The sequence below is a fragment of the Cimex lectularius genome, unplaced genomic scaffold (genome assembly GCF_000648675.2).
Source record: "Cimex lectularius strain Harlan isolate CLEC.00 unplaced genomic scaffold, Clec_2.1 scaffold452, whole genome shotgun sequence".
NCBI classification, from domain to species: Eukaryota; Metazoa; Arthropoda; class Insecta; order Hemiptera; family Cimicidae; genus Cimex; species Cimex lectularius.
This window is the reverse complement of record NW_019392968.1, coordinates 97,969-114,101: the sequence shown is the minus strand read 5'-3', so window position 1 is coordinate 114,101 and position 16,133 is coordinate 97,969. Positions and strand designations below refer to the sequence as shown.

Here is a 16,133-nt window from a genome sequence, read left to right as displayed (position 1 = left end):
GGTGCGGTCGGTTCAATCGATACAACACCTTTAATCATGGTAAAGAGGGATTTCTGATGATTTATCACTGGCTTAAAATTAGGAGAAATTTTCACCTATTCGGAACGAAGTATTTAGAATTCAAGTTTAATAAAGCCGAAGAATCAGTCCGAATACTTGAAACCACTGGGAGTTAGAATACTTTTCAAACCGGGGGTTAATGTTTCTCACTATTACTAGGTTTAGAGTAAATTTTGTAAGTTTTTTAATTGTTTCGTCACAGATATAAACTGATGAAGATTGTTGAGAATATTAACAATTTTGATATATGACGCAGTTTCCTCGTTTTCTCATTACTATTTATCCATGAGTACCCTAACGCTTTCTTTTTCTGATTATTTCTTAAAAGTTAAAATTTAACATATATCGTGCAATTCTGAATTTACGTTATGTTATTGTAGTAAAACGTCAATTTTTTTTATTATGAAAACCTTCCCCTTGACTGTCAAGATTCTTATCAAAGAGTTGAGAAGGTGTTATTCAAAGAAATATAAATAAATGGTGAAAGACTTATGATAAAAAAGAACATTCTGTTGTGGGAGAAAGCATTATTATAATGCCGTGTTTAGGGGATTTAAATGTTGAGGTACTATGTATGTGCAGAATGCGTGCGAGATTGCCCGATATATTATACTGGGTCACTAAAGGAACAATTTAAGATATAAATTTTCTCTTATATTAAAAAAAATCCTGAATTGCCACTGAGAAATGTATATAAATTGTCTGAAATATGTACATATATTTATTTATTAATATTTCCCTGAACCTATAATCTGTTGATTTCACCTTATAGTCGTATAGTTAAATTAAGTTTTCTCTTGTGCAGGGATTAATCGTCAGAGCCGGAAAAACTTTTTTTTTTAAGGCATTCAATCTCATAGCATCATATTTCCCCTTGATCATGACGGATCCTCACAACAACTACTTATTCATTATTTCTGCCTTCGAAAGTATGTTTGCGATTTTTTTTCTTCTTTCATTCCTTCTCCATCTCACACTCTCTATTCCTCCATACGTGTGCACACGCACGCGCGCGCGCACATATACCCATACATCTATATGCATATCTAATGTACATCTTCTATTTATATTTTCTGTATCAAACGCGTTGATCTCAGAAAGTCAAAGAGTCTATTTATCACAGGGGGGGTCATCACCAAGAATCTCCGCTAATTGGCTTGGAAGATTATGAGATATTCTTTGTTGCTCAAAATTAAGGCAATTGGTCAAGAGGTGTTTTACTGTAACCAATTCCCTGCCGCAATCGCATCCGGCGCCGGTTCTTTGCACATAAGGTACCCGTGGGTAAGTCAACTATGCCCGATTCTAAGTTTCGTCAACACAGTCTCTTCGAGCCGCGAGTCGCGCACTGAGGAGCCGCAAGGGCCAACATTTGGTTTAATATCCCTTAGCTTGTTGCCCCTCACTGCTCTCCATTCCTCCTGCCACTTCTGCCATATCTTTTCTTTCAAGTGGGAGATAAAATCTGTGTGAGGAGTGTACTTAAGTGGGGTCCCATCACGGTGGCCCGTTTTGCAGCAATAGCCGCCTGTTCGTTGCCCATTATACCACAGTGTCCTGGGATCCACACGAAAATTACTTGTATGCCAGAGAGTCTCAATCGTTCCAGAGAAAGCAATATCTCCTGGACCAGCGGTTGCATAGTGAATCGGTTTTCCATTGCTGTAAGGGCCGATAGTGAGTCTGTGCAGACTAACAACGAGTTGCCTATGGGCGATACCATGTTAAGGCATTTACTGATCGCCGTTAGTTCGGTAGTATAATTATTGCAGACATTTGGCAGGGAGAACTATACCTTTTTTTGTTGATCATGAATGCCGCGCCTGTTCCGTTTTCGCTGTGTGATCCGTCGGTGAAGGCAAGGGTGTGGCTTGGGAAAGTGGCCCTTATTCTTGAAAATTCCTGTCGATATAAATAAGGGGGCGGATTTTCTTTCGGGAATTTGGCGAGATCCAGCAGAACTCTAGGCTTCGGTATTGTCCATGGAGGTTTAGAGGCAGCTCCCTGTTTGCAGAGCTGAGGTACTGCGGCATTGAGTGAATTTAAGCCGATCGTTGCTCTGGACAAAAAGTGCTTTCTTTTGCAGTTTATAGCATGGTCTAGTGGAGGTAACCGCCCGAGTGTGTATTCTAAAAATAGCGGGTGAGTCGGGGATGAAAGAATGGCTATCAGTTTGCATTCTAATAAGCTTCTACGATGGTCGAGGGGAAACTCTCCTGCATCTATGTGCAGGCTGCTCACTGGGCTAGAGCGGAATGCTCCCAAAGCCGTTCGCAAACCTGCATTCTGAACACTTTTTATTAGATTGAGGTTACTTTCACTTGCGGATCCATAAGCACAGCAACCATAATCGAGCTTAGAGCGAATCAAACTCCAATAAAGCTTAAGCATACTTACTCTATCTGCTCCACATGAAGCGCCTGCTATCACTTTTAGGAGGTTGAATGAATTCGTACACTGCGTTTTTACATTTTTGAAGTGTTCTCTCCAATTCTACGACCTGTCAAAAACAATCCCTAAGTATTTGACGGAGTCAGTGAATCTCACACATTGCCCATTGATCATGAGTGTTGGCATTTCTCAGGGTCTTTTCTTTGCAAACAGTACAGCAACAGTCTTCTTGTCAGATATCTTGAACCCATTTCTATTAAGCCATCGTGACGCGTCGTTCAGCGAGGTTTGAATCGTTTCTTCCATAATTCTTATGTTTTTTCCAGTAAAAGGATAACTATATCATCTGCATAGAGCATTATTCGAACCGGGGGTTTGGCTATACGCATAATGTTTTCAAAGCAATACAGTGCAAGGTTGCACTCAGTACAGACCCTTGAGGCACTCCATTTTCTTGGACAAACTCATTCGACTCTATATTTCCACACCATACTCTATAACGTCCATTGTTCATAAAATTATGTATAAATTTAAGAATGTGTCCTTCAATGCCAATCTTTATTAAATTATCTATTATCACTCGTCTCCATGTGCGATCAAAAGCGTTTTCTAGATCTATAAATACAGCTAGAACTTTTTCACCATTATTGAATGCTTTTAAGATTTCAATTTCCAGACCAACTATATTGTCCGTCGTATCCCGGCCTTTCCTGAACCCACTTTGCCAAGGAGGTAAAAGATTGTTAGTGTCGATGTGCCACTGAAGTCTATGAGAGATAAGTTTCTCAGTAAATTTACACATTGAGCTTATCAGTGAGATTATCCGGTAATTGGGTACGAGCAGGGGGTACCTTCCTTGTTTCAGGATTGGGATCGTTACGGCATGTGACCATATTTTCGGGAAGAGGCCTTCTATAAAAATTTTGTTAATAAAGCTAAGTACGACCGCTCTGTCGGAGGACTTAAGGTTCTTTACCATACTAATAGTAATTTGGTCAGGACCTGGAGAAGAATCTCTTCTTGTTTTCAGCGCATGGTTAAATTCGTCCATTGAAAAAGGCAGATTTAGCGGGTTCATAGGGTCTAGTTCGATGTTTAATGGGGATGATTCTTTTTCCTCTTTAATTCGTCTGATATCTGCGCTCACGTCACCGGTTGATGAGATGTTATGAAGGTGCTGTCCAAACAGGTTGGCAATTGCCTTACTGTCAGTTATGCAGTTATTCTGGTCATTAAGACAGGATACAAAGCCCAGTCGGCTTTGCCAATTATCCATTTAGATGGTCGTCGCATTTCTGGTAGAGGAACAATACTCTCTATCTCGACAGGGTAATGGTCACTTCCGTGCGTATCTTCTAGCGTATACCATTTCAGGCAAGTGTGTATTGCTGGGCTGACAATGCTTAAATGAATAGCAGAAAGTTTACCAGACATGGCACAAAAATGTGTGGGGGAGCCATTGTTTATGATGTTTAAGTTGCAATGGTCGATAAATTGCTCGATAGTGTTGCCACGAACATCCTTGTGATCCCCTCCCCATAAGGGGTTGTGGCAATTAAAGTCTCCTAGGATCATAATTGGTTTGGGGAGCTGCTGCCATATATTTTTAAGCTCATTGATATCTACCAACAATGCTGGAGGGAGGTATAAAGAGCAAATTGTGCACTGAAACGGTTTGTGTATTTTTACATCTATAATTTGTATATTCGTGTGAATGATTATGTTAGTGAAGGGAATTTCGTTTTTTATTATCAAACACACTCCACCACATGCAATCCGTCCTCCTAAATAATCTTTCCGGATTACATTGTAGTTCCTAATGTCGAAGTGTTGTTCTGCTTTTAAGTGTGTTTTTTGTAAGCATAAAATTGATGTATTGAAGTTTTTAAGTAGATATAGAATTTCATTTCTGTGATAGATCGCTCCGTTTATATTCCATTGAAGTATAAACATAAGTAGTATAGTTGTTTGTTTGTACTTGTACAGTTATTTATTTCTATTGCTGATTTTTGGTAATTTTAGTAACCTAGATATTATGCAAATCCTGCGGCGTGAGCATGCACACGCTCCCACACTTGTAATCACGCATGCACACATACGCCCGCGCACATTGGTTCATAAACATCAGGATTTTGCCGGTCTTTTTGTCTTTTGTGAGTGGTTAGTGTCCCTTGGGTTAAGGTTTTGTTGATTCTTGATACTGGATGATACGGAACTTAGAGTGGAACTTTGGGAACCAGGTCGTCCCCGTTTTGTGGACGCACGCGCTCTATCATCCAGGTGTTCGTTTGAGTGGGTAGAAGGCTTTGTCGTCTGTTTGTGAGTTGTGATGTTCTTTTTGTTTTCCAGATTGAAATTACTAGTGCCATTCGCTGGCGATGGAATGTCAGTGGGCATGTCAGGATTCCTCATTACAGAATTTTCTATCGAATTGATTTTATAGGCTAGAGATTCAACGACTCACTGAGTTTCTCCAGCTGTGCCGTTAATTTATCTGTTATATAAGCTAATGGGGCTTTACTCTGAATAGGGGTAACCTGCGGTAGCGGGGGTGAGCCACAACGGGTTTGAGAGTGATGAGAAGAATTAGTCCTATCCGTTGTTTCAGCGTATGAGAGAATGCCGTGAGTTTTGGGGGTTTGCTTTCTTAGGATAATTTCTGCATTTTTGTACGAAACCTTTTCAGACATTCGGATTTTTTCGATATTTTTTTCCCGTATGTACACGGGAAATGTCTTATCAAATGTCGGGTGCGGGCCACCGCAGTTAATACATTTGGGGTTGTTATTGCATCCTTCGGTTTCATGTAAGTTCTCACCGCATTTTCCGCAGGTTTTAATCTGGCAGAATTTGCTTATGTCCCTATAGCGATAGCATGAGAAGCACATTAAGGGTCTGGGATCGAGTAGTTGGACTCGAACAATCAAAAAATCGAGTATGATTTTTTCACGAATATTCGGCCTGTCAAAAGTCAGGATCAGGGTTGATGTAGGTATTTTAATATTATTCTCTTTCCTGAAAATTCTTTGAACTTTTACCACGTTTTGTTGTACTAGTTCCGTTTCAATTTCTGTTTCATCACAATTTATCAATTCCGGGACAGAAATTACCCCTTTAGAGAAATTCAAAGTTTTATGCAACTGGAATCGTATTGGAATGTTTTCGTAAGTTTTCAAATTGTTTTGCAAATTAAGAAAGTTTTTCTCGTGCATTATATTTAATAGTATTGTTCCTTTTTTTAAAAATTTTACGTTAATTTGTGGGCCATAACTTCTGATGTATTTACCTTTTTTAAACGGGCTGAAGTTGTTAAACGTTTTTTGTTGGTTATATCTTCAAGACTCATGATAAAGAATTTGTTTCCTTACGCGATGCTCTTCCTGGAAATTACCCCCCCCCCCTTGCGTGCTAATAATTTACCTTCATACAGACTCAGAATAATCGATATTCCTCTAGGATAATTGAGAAACACCTTCTTTCGTGCTAATAAATGACATTCATACTACCCAGAATATATTCCTTGAAGTCATGAGGAATGAAATCCCGTTCCTTCCGGGCTAATGCATTCCCGCTAATAAATACATTAATTTCAATATACAACATATATCACATACATAAACCCACAAGTTTTTGTTATTATGTGTTCTACAGAGAAAATTTTCCGAGGCGCACGAAAAGTTGATTTCTTCATCATCCACTATTACTAATAATACTACATCAAATCTATCAAATACAAACAAACCAACATACATTTCCATGCCATTCATTCACGGCCTATCACATAAATTAAACACGTTTCTCTCTTCCGATAACTTTAAAATAGCTTTCAAAAGCTATAAAACAATCCAAATACTTTTTCCAAAATTAAAGATCCCACACCAATAACAAATAAATCTGACGTAATCTACAAAATCAATTGTTTAAACTGTCCGGCAAATTACATCGTCTGAACAACATATTTATGATTGCAAAAAACCCAAGCAAAATCCTACAACACTCGCTACACACCATTTTGAACATAAACACAATTTCGACTTCGACAATCAAAAAAGGTAACTTTTTAGAAATGGTTTACATCAACAGGGATAAACACAGCATCAATTACAGAACAGACACATGTAAACTCAGTCGCAGCTACGCCAATATCATTAATCAAATTCAATATCGATAACACAAAACATATAACATATAAAACATTCATCACATTTCACACATGAAAAATTTTTATAGTCTAATTTTTCAACAATTTAGCTTTCCTTTTTCTAATTATCCCCGTCTATATAATCCTGAAAGTATAACCTGCCGGAACCATTACCAACGTTTTTTCCCTTCGTCGGCTCTTTTCATCTCAAAGAAATGAATGAAGAAAAAATGTCTTTCTATCCCGACTTCCTTCCCCACCCCTTCAAAATCCAACGTATATAAACATAAAACAGCAATATCTCACTGGCACTCTCAACGACACGCAAGAATGGCACAATTATGCAGAAAACAAACACTTTGAGTGAGTAGAAATACTTTGATTGAATATAAAAAATATATTTTTTTGCATTGTATAAATTCACTCTTTTCCACACCCTACATGTATTTGTTAAATATAAACAATGTTTGTAAATCCCAGGCCCTGAAGATGATCTCAATAAAAACTTGGCCGTGAACCGCATGGGAGGTTACACGCCTTTAAACCACGTGTCTACTGCGAATGTTGTTTTCTGCTGTTGACGAGTGACTTTTTCACTCGAATGGGTGGAAAAGTATCGGAAGCAATGGTTAGAGACAACACGAATATGGAGAGCAATCCTTCCTTACCGGCAGCACCAATTTGGAGCGCTGTGAAAGGGACAAGGTTGCTCCACCTCAGGTACAGGGAGATAAAGACGAGGGATTCATCCTGGTTAAAACTTAAAAGCAAAAGAGGTAAGAGAGGAGGGCGATCCAGGTTTGATCACAAAAATGATCGCTACAAGTCTCATAAGGTTGGGTCCTCGTCCACGTTTCAACCTGCCCTCAGGGACTGGTTCAAAGACGAAACCCCCAGGCAAGTACCATGGATTAATCGTGAGACCCCTCAGGATGTCACAAATTAATATGCAGCACAGCAAGATTGCCACGGCCGAAATCGGTAGGGACATGACTGTGCTGCAAACGTTGATTTATCTGATACAGGAACCCTATACCTATAGGGGACAAGTAATCGGTTTAAAAAATCAAAATTTTGAACTGTTTCAGGATCTAAGGCATGACAGGCCGAGAGCTTGCATTGTGGCCATAGGGAATTAAAACCAATCCCTATAACCAGGTTTTGTTCCAGGGACATCATAACTATATCAATTGATTTTAGGAGAAGGGGGAGCCACAAAACTTTGTATTTGGCAAGTTCATATTTACCCCATGATGAGTACTGTCCAACGGAGGCAGTAAAGGAACTTATATCATATTGCGACGATAATAATATAGGTCTTATTCTGGGCTGTGATGTCAACGCACACAACCTAGCTTGGGGTAGCACAGACAACAATGCAAGAGGTATTTCATTCTTGGAAGCTGTTCTAAGCAGAAATTTATCCATCCGAATGCAGGCAGCACTCCCACTTTCATAACAAAAAATAGAAGGGAAGTATTGGATGTATCACTAGCCTCTCTGCCAATTGCTAATTGGGTAACGGAGTGGAAGGTGACACCAGGTAAGATCTCCTCAGATCATTGTATTATTGATTTCAAAATCTCAGAAGTCAACAAAATAAGGTTTAGGAATCCTAAACTAACAACCTGGTAAACCTATACTAATATTATTAACAATATCACAGGTTGCATACCTACTCCTTCTAATGTTACAGAGCTGGAGCAGGGTGCTAATAACATTATACAGGTCATAAACTCTGCATATGTAGAAGCGTGTCGTGAAAAAATACTACGCCAGAACCGACATCACTGGTGGAATAAAGATCTGGCTAGTTTAAGGAAAAGGGTCAAAGCATTACACAAAAAAGCCCTGCAGGGGAACTCTGAACCATACTGGAGGGATTTTATCTCCATGAAGAAAGAGTATAAAAAAGAGTTAAGGAAAACCAAGCGTAAAGCCTGGAGGAACTATTGCTTGGAAACAGAAACAATTAAGGAAACTTCTCGTATTTTTAAACTTCTGGAAAAGGATTATATTAATCCGTTAGGTTTATTACAGGATGATAATGGGGTGTACACTTCATCCTGCGAGGAGACCCTGAACCTGATGGCCAGAATTCATTTCCCCAGGTCAGACTCTTCTACTATCCCAGCTGAGGTTGAACTACCATCACCAAACTGGAATAAGGCTAATGAGGTAATTTCCTGGGAGGCCTATAAATGGGCGGCACATTCCTTCAAGAAATACAAGGCAGCCGGGGTGGATGGAATATTCCCTGCCCTCCTTCAACAGGATACACCGAATCTATCTAGAACGTGTGGGATCTCATAAGGAGAAGTCTGGCATTGGGACATATACCAAAATGCTGGAAGGAAATAAGGTTAATTTTCTTACCTCATATCAATTACCTAAATCGTATAGACCTATAAGTATATCTTCTATTTTCATCAAAGCACTACCTCGCAGAATGTGATAGGTATGCTAGGTCTAGATTTGAAATCTTTGAAGGAGAGGACATCACCAAATCACTCCCCGAGATAAAATGGTCCAAAATCTTGGGGTTTGTGAACAAGTCCAAGAGGTTTATGCAGGACACGTGAGCCGACCAAGTCCCGGACCTTTTAGGGATGGGGTACGAGTCTACCCAGGCATTTAACCCCTCGGGTCTTGGTCGCCACCCTGCATAATATATGAACTGAAGATGATCTCAATAAAGATCGAAACGTTGGCACGATAAAGAAAATGTTTTTCTGAAACCTACATCACACCAGACCGCATCTCACGATTTCCGAATAATCATCGACTAACGGTCACTAATCACCACACGTTAATTTCTTATAGTTGATATAATTTTTTTTGTTATATTCTTCTACTTATTCGGGCCGTTGATTCTAGTGTATATTGCGCACAATTGAATCGATTAAAGTCAGCCATTAATCAATATCGACCCGCATTAGTTAATTATAGTGGGATTGTTCTCCCACATTTCCTGGGTCCTACAAAAGGGTGACTTTATTTTATTGTCACTGTTTTCTACACTTTGTTCACATAGAACTGCGTACATCTCTCGATTGCATGGACTGTAGCCTGGAAGATTCTGGTGTATTATCCCAATGGCCAAATACTCCTACCGCCGCACCTTCCTGTTTCCTATCATACATCTACATTGCAATAGTAAGTGAACACACTGTATAGTATGTAATAATTCAATACATTTCTAGTATTGCAGGTAAAACTATTTTTTGATATAAGTATTTCAAAAAATAAATTAAAAACGTTTAAAACATTTTTTTGTTTTATAAGAATGAAAACTATTAAAACAAACAACTAGTTTTCTATAAACTATAAGGCACTACACTTCCAACGAATATTTGTATTACTGATTTAATTTTAAATACAGAATATTAATTTCACTGACATGTTTGTCCTTGATATTTAAACACGTTGATTATCAGTCAGATACGGAAAAGGGTTTTCGAGGATGGTGGAGAGCCAATTTCAGTATATAACTAATACTTCTACACGATAACCCCATTCCTATCGTTACACTTTCTACTCAAGCAAACTTAGCAAAAATAAACGTATCGGATGTTTGACCACATTCTGACCCGATAATTGAATAGAAAACACTATTACCATATTCGAACAGGAGCTCGTAGCAGGTTTAATATTATGGCGGGGGTGGGGGTGCGAGGTTCGAAAAATTCACCAAAGGCAATCGAGAGATTAGTATGTTCAAATCGTAATTTTAATGATGTAATTTGTTGGAAAATAATAAATTTAGTTTTAATAACCAATATGGAACAATAATTTGAATTATTATTATAAAGTCCTTTTAAAATTAAGATGGGCCATTCTAAATCTATAGTACAAACAATATTTTTCAACCAGGCAGCCCCTTGTTTTCTAAATTAATTAAGTTTTGAGTGCTAAGCGCAATTTTAGGTTCATCGCAGTACGGTTAGCATTGCTCGAAAGAGACACATGACACTTGGACATACAATCAATATTTCTTCACAAGGAAATAAACCTTTAAGCCACTTAAGTCTTAGGTCCTCTTTGTAATCCTTGGAAATACTAGACACAAAAAAGAAAGAGATATTCCTCCTGTATTTAAAAGGGTGAATTGGCGAAATAATCAGGAATGTTTAAAGGGGAGTCCGGTAAGCTTCTTAGACTGGTTTGGCCATTCAATCAAGCCAGAGTCGCCCCCGTTGACTTCATTTCTTACCACAACTCCACTTATTCTACTCCTGGACTAACATTCCTTCTGCTTCCTTTACCAATTAAAACGGGTTAAATACAAAACTATTTTTTATCGAGTGATTATCGATTTAACCATTATGCACAATGTTCGAAGAGTTGCGTTTGAAGGTGGCATTCCGGGACTGCGTTAACCCTGTTTCCATCCGGTGCTCTCAGAGGAACAAGGTTTTGTCAAACATTTGAGCCCTAAACAGTCTTTGTTTCCCCAAATGAGGAGAAAATCATGAAAGAATTTCCGCTTGTTTTACACCTTCACATGTTGGAAATTTAATAAAAATGCGTTGTCCAACGGAAGAGTTCTTGAAAGGGTGGATGTGCTGAATGGCATTTCTCGCTAAGTATATGGAGCAAACGTACCTTCAATCATATGGATCGTATCGTGCGATCTTTCTCTACATACGGACACATGGGCTTTAGCACAAAAGTAGTGTTGCTAATTGGTCGGCCTAAAAAAAAAAAAAAAAAATTTAAAAAAAAAAAACTATTCTCGGTTTGTTGATGGTCACCACTTGCTGATTGTCTTTAATAGTCTCACTGAGGAGACTTATGAACACAGTACCAGTCATTGTGATATTCCTTCCAGGATTCGGGAAACAAAGTATAAGCAATTGTGAATCTTGCAACAAGCCCGAAATCCAAAGAACGTCGTACTATGTACTGTGACATTATTATATACATATGTACAATGTAATTCCGAAACGTGGGAGATAAGAAAGACGAGCTTCCCTAGGTTTCTGCAGACCAAGGTGCTGCGCGAATAGACGTGCCGGGTTGTTCTCCTGGTCTCTAAATGCACTCTGATCTCAAAAGACCAAAAAGAATGGTGTTAAGCTGTCTAATGAATAAAACCAAGAAACCTTTCTATTGGCCAAACCGACAGTGAGGGACGGGCACAAGAGGTTAGCGGCGACAGACGTCTGGGTCGGAGGTTTGGCCCAGGAGAGGGCCGAATGTGATGCCCTTCTCTGGGTCATCCACATCATTGTTGATAGAAGCACGAGCCCATTGCAAAACATAATTATCTCCGTCACCCCCTACCAAATATCGAGATTAAAGAGCTGTTTGAGTTTGATGGGTAGTTCCTGGTATTTACTTATTTTTTCCGTCTTTTTCAAAATTACCAACCATTTTGGACATAAATAATTATTCAGATATCAATTGTGTTGTAATTAGTGTTTTTTATTCAATCATCGACAATACAGAAAAGTTTTTAACAATCGATGCCAAAACACTTTTCTTATTTAACTAATGGACCACTTTTTAAACTAGAATAGATAATTTCGTGTGTTGTGTAAAACGATGTAGTATTTTCAGTCAATTTATTACCAAGCAAGCGTTTTTGAGTGTGTTCTCTCCAAACACACAGGTAATTAGAAAGTTTTTGGCAAAAGAGAACTTGCATTCATCCAATAAAATCAGGTAACAGAGACGGGGAATATCCTCGGGCCTAGGGATTTGGTTCCTATTAATTCGTGTATGGTTCTCGCATACGAAAGACTCAGCTAGCCATTTGCACGATTCTATGATTTTATATCTTGTAAAATGTTAACGTGTTTTTTACACTAATCTCTATCATTGGACTTAACATCGATATAAAATGAAGTAAGATGTTTTCTGCAGTTTTTCACCCAGAATCACATCTCAGCGGATTTTGTTTGTTCAAATCGTTTCCAGTTGAATAAAAACGAGGTGGAAGAAGTTGATTTTGCGTCGGTATCTCTGTACGGGGTCTTTCCACGATATTAAAGGTCGATTCGGGGATTTTGGCGGCTTTCGTTACTAAAATCGGCTTGTATGCTCTTTTGTACGGTTTTCAATGGGATGAAAGTTGTCTCTGAAAATAAGTTTATTTTCTCCTTTCTACTTCTTTTTATTTCCCATGTTTCAGAATTTTATACTGTTTTTCGCCTCCTAAAACCATAAAGTGTACAGAAGTTAATTTTTTGGTGATATACAGGGTGTGCGTTTTAGATGCCCCAGCTTAATTTCTATTGAAACAATGACGAAAAAAAAACCTGTTTCATATTGAGTCTAGTTTCAGATTTTTACCCTTTTTGGTGAAAAATTTTAGGGGGTGTATCAGCTCCAGTTCAACTTTCAAATTTCAAATACGACCTTATACATTCTGACAATCATTTTGAAGGATGTTTTACGCTGAAAAGAATGGTGAATCGGATTTATATTGGTCAAAAACCACAACGTTACGGCAAAAAGAAACCGGCAGCGTAATTTCGACGAGGATCTGACTATTAATGCACGTTCGCGAAAATCCGAATTCCTCTCGCCGAAATGTTGGAAGGGTTTCAGGTTTTTCAAAAAATAAAATTTGAAATGTACTACAATCTTAAACCGCATCGCCCTCATCTTGTCCAAGGGACTTCGGGATTCTGATTATGACAGGCGTCTAAATTTCCTTGCACAAATGTCGAGTCGAGGCTGAATAAAACGTTCTTTCATACATCCTATGGACTAAGAATCCATGCTCTAATGGCATACTAAGCCGTTGGAATTTTTGAACGTGGGCAGAGGAAAATCCGAGTACTTCGTACTCTTATCATCATCAGGTGGTTCACAGTGTCAACGTTTGGTGTGGACTTGTGGGAAATAAATTAATTGGACCTTATTTCTACGAAAATAATTTAAATAGTATTGTTCCTCAATTTCTTGAGGGAGGTTTTTACCATCACTATTAGATGATGTTCCTCTGCAACCACGACACAGAACGATTCTCTAGCATGATGGATGCCCCGCACACAATTCTTTGCGGATGAGACGTTATTTGAATCGTCACTTCCGGGATCCCAATTGCTACATTGTTTTCAGAGTAATAAATCCTTTAAAATGAATCGATGAACCGCTCTGGAAAAAAAGACGATAGGCCTGATATCCTCTTCATTCCGATACCAACTTTTCAACGATCGCCGCTTAATTTTGCATTTTCTCTTTACCACTACGTGACATGTGTACTTCATCCCGTTTGCCCCTCCAGGTACTCTCACCACTCTTCGCTCCAAACGCTCTCCAGTTTCTTAATTCACTTTTCCACGAGTACGCCATTCTCCGCAGTTCTCGCCCCGTCAAGTTTCAACGATCTGCTTCTCATCGTTAAGCATTACTCTTATTTATTTATTTACAGATTATACCCATTCACAAAAAAATCATTACCTTTATAGATGAGCTCGCACGTTTTTAAAATATTTGTGTTAATTTCATTTTATTTTATGATTAATAAAAACATGTTATTTGTGTTATTGTTTATATTTTGTGATTTTCGTTTTATTCTTTATCTTTTACTTGTAAATGACAGGGTTGTTATTGCTCTATGAACGAAATGACGAGCTGTTCATCTTTTGTTTAATTCTTCTAATTTTTGTTTGGTTTTAAATTGAAATTTATTATTTTCCCCACTGAGTATTACATATTCCTATATTACCCTGCATATAAACTATACTACATTATCATGGAGAAGTCTGAAGCATTCTGGGTTTCAAGCAGTTGGTTCATTCATAAACATATTTGGTGTAGTTTATCAATAAAACCTGAAAATAAACTATTCACCTCCTTTCTGGAATGTTCTGTTGGAAATAGCATTTGAATAAATTATTTTGTTAATTGATCGGTCAAAATTTTCTCTAAGTAATTACGTTAACACATATTTTATTATACAAATAACCCAACACATTTTAAATTATTATTTTAATTTATTTGAAAGAACCCTATTAGCGGAAATATCGTTATGGTTTTCAGTAGGATTTCCCATCGAATTTTGTAGTTTGGAATTTCGTTTTGCCAAAACGAGACGTGTAACATTGACATTAAACCAATGCACGTTGACAGTGATTAGAACTCAGTGTTTCATTACTGTGATCTCAAATTCTTGACGATGATGGTACAAGTCAAATTTGGAGGTTAACCGATTTCAAGTCTTTACATTTCTGTTAGAAATCTACATTCTTTTAACCAGGAAATATTTAATGTTTATATGATTATTTATTCAATATTCAAGCAATTTATCTATGATATTTCTGTATTGTGTATATAAGATTAATATTTTTACTCGGACGATTGCTGCATGTCCAAGGCAAAGAAAAAAAAATGTCTTAAGACCCATCCTCTGCATATTTTTTAAATTCCGTTTATTTTACTGCTCCTTCCCTTAGTGACTATGGGCAACAATACAAGTTTACATAAAAGGATTTACATACAACTTTACATTTTTTACAATTGACTTATTTTTTACACGTTTGCAACACTATTATGATTTACATACAAATTTATATTTTACACCCTCGCCTTAATTTTTTTCACTCTTATTAACACACATTTATATGTACAAACAACTGTCGCAATTTTTCTAAATTAATTATGTTAACAAATGTTATAAATATTACATATTATTTTTTAATCCATGTTTCTTGTGATGTGTGCCAACTGTTCCCTGTATCGTAATGTTTCTTGCGAGCGGCATTATGTCATAATCAGATCTTGTATGTTTGGGGCTCCAGCCACACGGGCATTCATTACTTTCGGTTATATAAAGTCTTGACAGATAAGATCTGTTCTTTCCGTTTGCTATCATGTTATGGTATCGAATGTCGTTTAATATATTAAGGAGATTTCACTGTCAGTCTGTATTAAAACCGCCTTGTACAAGTCCCAATCGTTGTCATCTCGGATCCTCTGTACCGCTGTTTATATTACAAGCAGCTCTGCCTGATAGTACACCATGAAGCTAATTTATATTACTCTATGCATTTAACACTCTCCCGGCTGGTTACCACAAATGCGCAAACTACATTGGCCTGAATTCTGCTCCCATCCGGGTATATCTCATATGTATACTTGCTTCAGCGGTACGTATACTAAAATAGGAACGACACAGGGAAGATTAGTATGACCCCTGCGCAAGGATGACACGCAAAATCGTGAAGAGTTCCACATTTTTGGGGCACAAATGGGGTCTTGGCTCTCACTGTTGAAGCTGGATGTCTGTACAGCCCCCGCAATAAATGCTGAGAAACGCCAGAAGTCGAACTTTTCCGACCAAACCCCAAGTCCTAGCACCATGTTCCCGTCGTGGTACCCGGGCAACGCCATATTTGGCGGCCAACGGTGCAAAGAAAAAGGCGACGTCCCGCCGCCTAAACCGAGGCAACAGACTAAATGAGACGACCCTGTCAGAAAACCCTAATCCAAGTTGTTATGCGATCCGTGGTGATGAATAAATAACACAGAGGTAATTGTATCGTAAACGGAGCCTCAGGGGCACTTGGCGCCACCCCTGAGTACTCGA

At 38.2% G+C, this 16,133-nt stretch overlaps 1 non-coding gene across 1 annotated transcript; it reads left to right on the top strand.

Moving 5' to 3' along the window:
- The first annotated feature begins 15,678 nt into the window (after positions 1-15,678).
- On the top strand, positions 15,679-15,785 carry LOC112127940. The gene has a single exon (XR_002910786.1). It is a non-coding gene; the product is annotated as a U6 spliceosomal RNA (small nuclear RNA).
- The last annotated feature ends 348 nt before the right edge of the window (positions 15,786-16,133 follow it).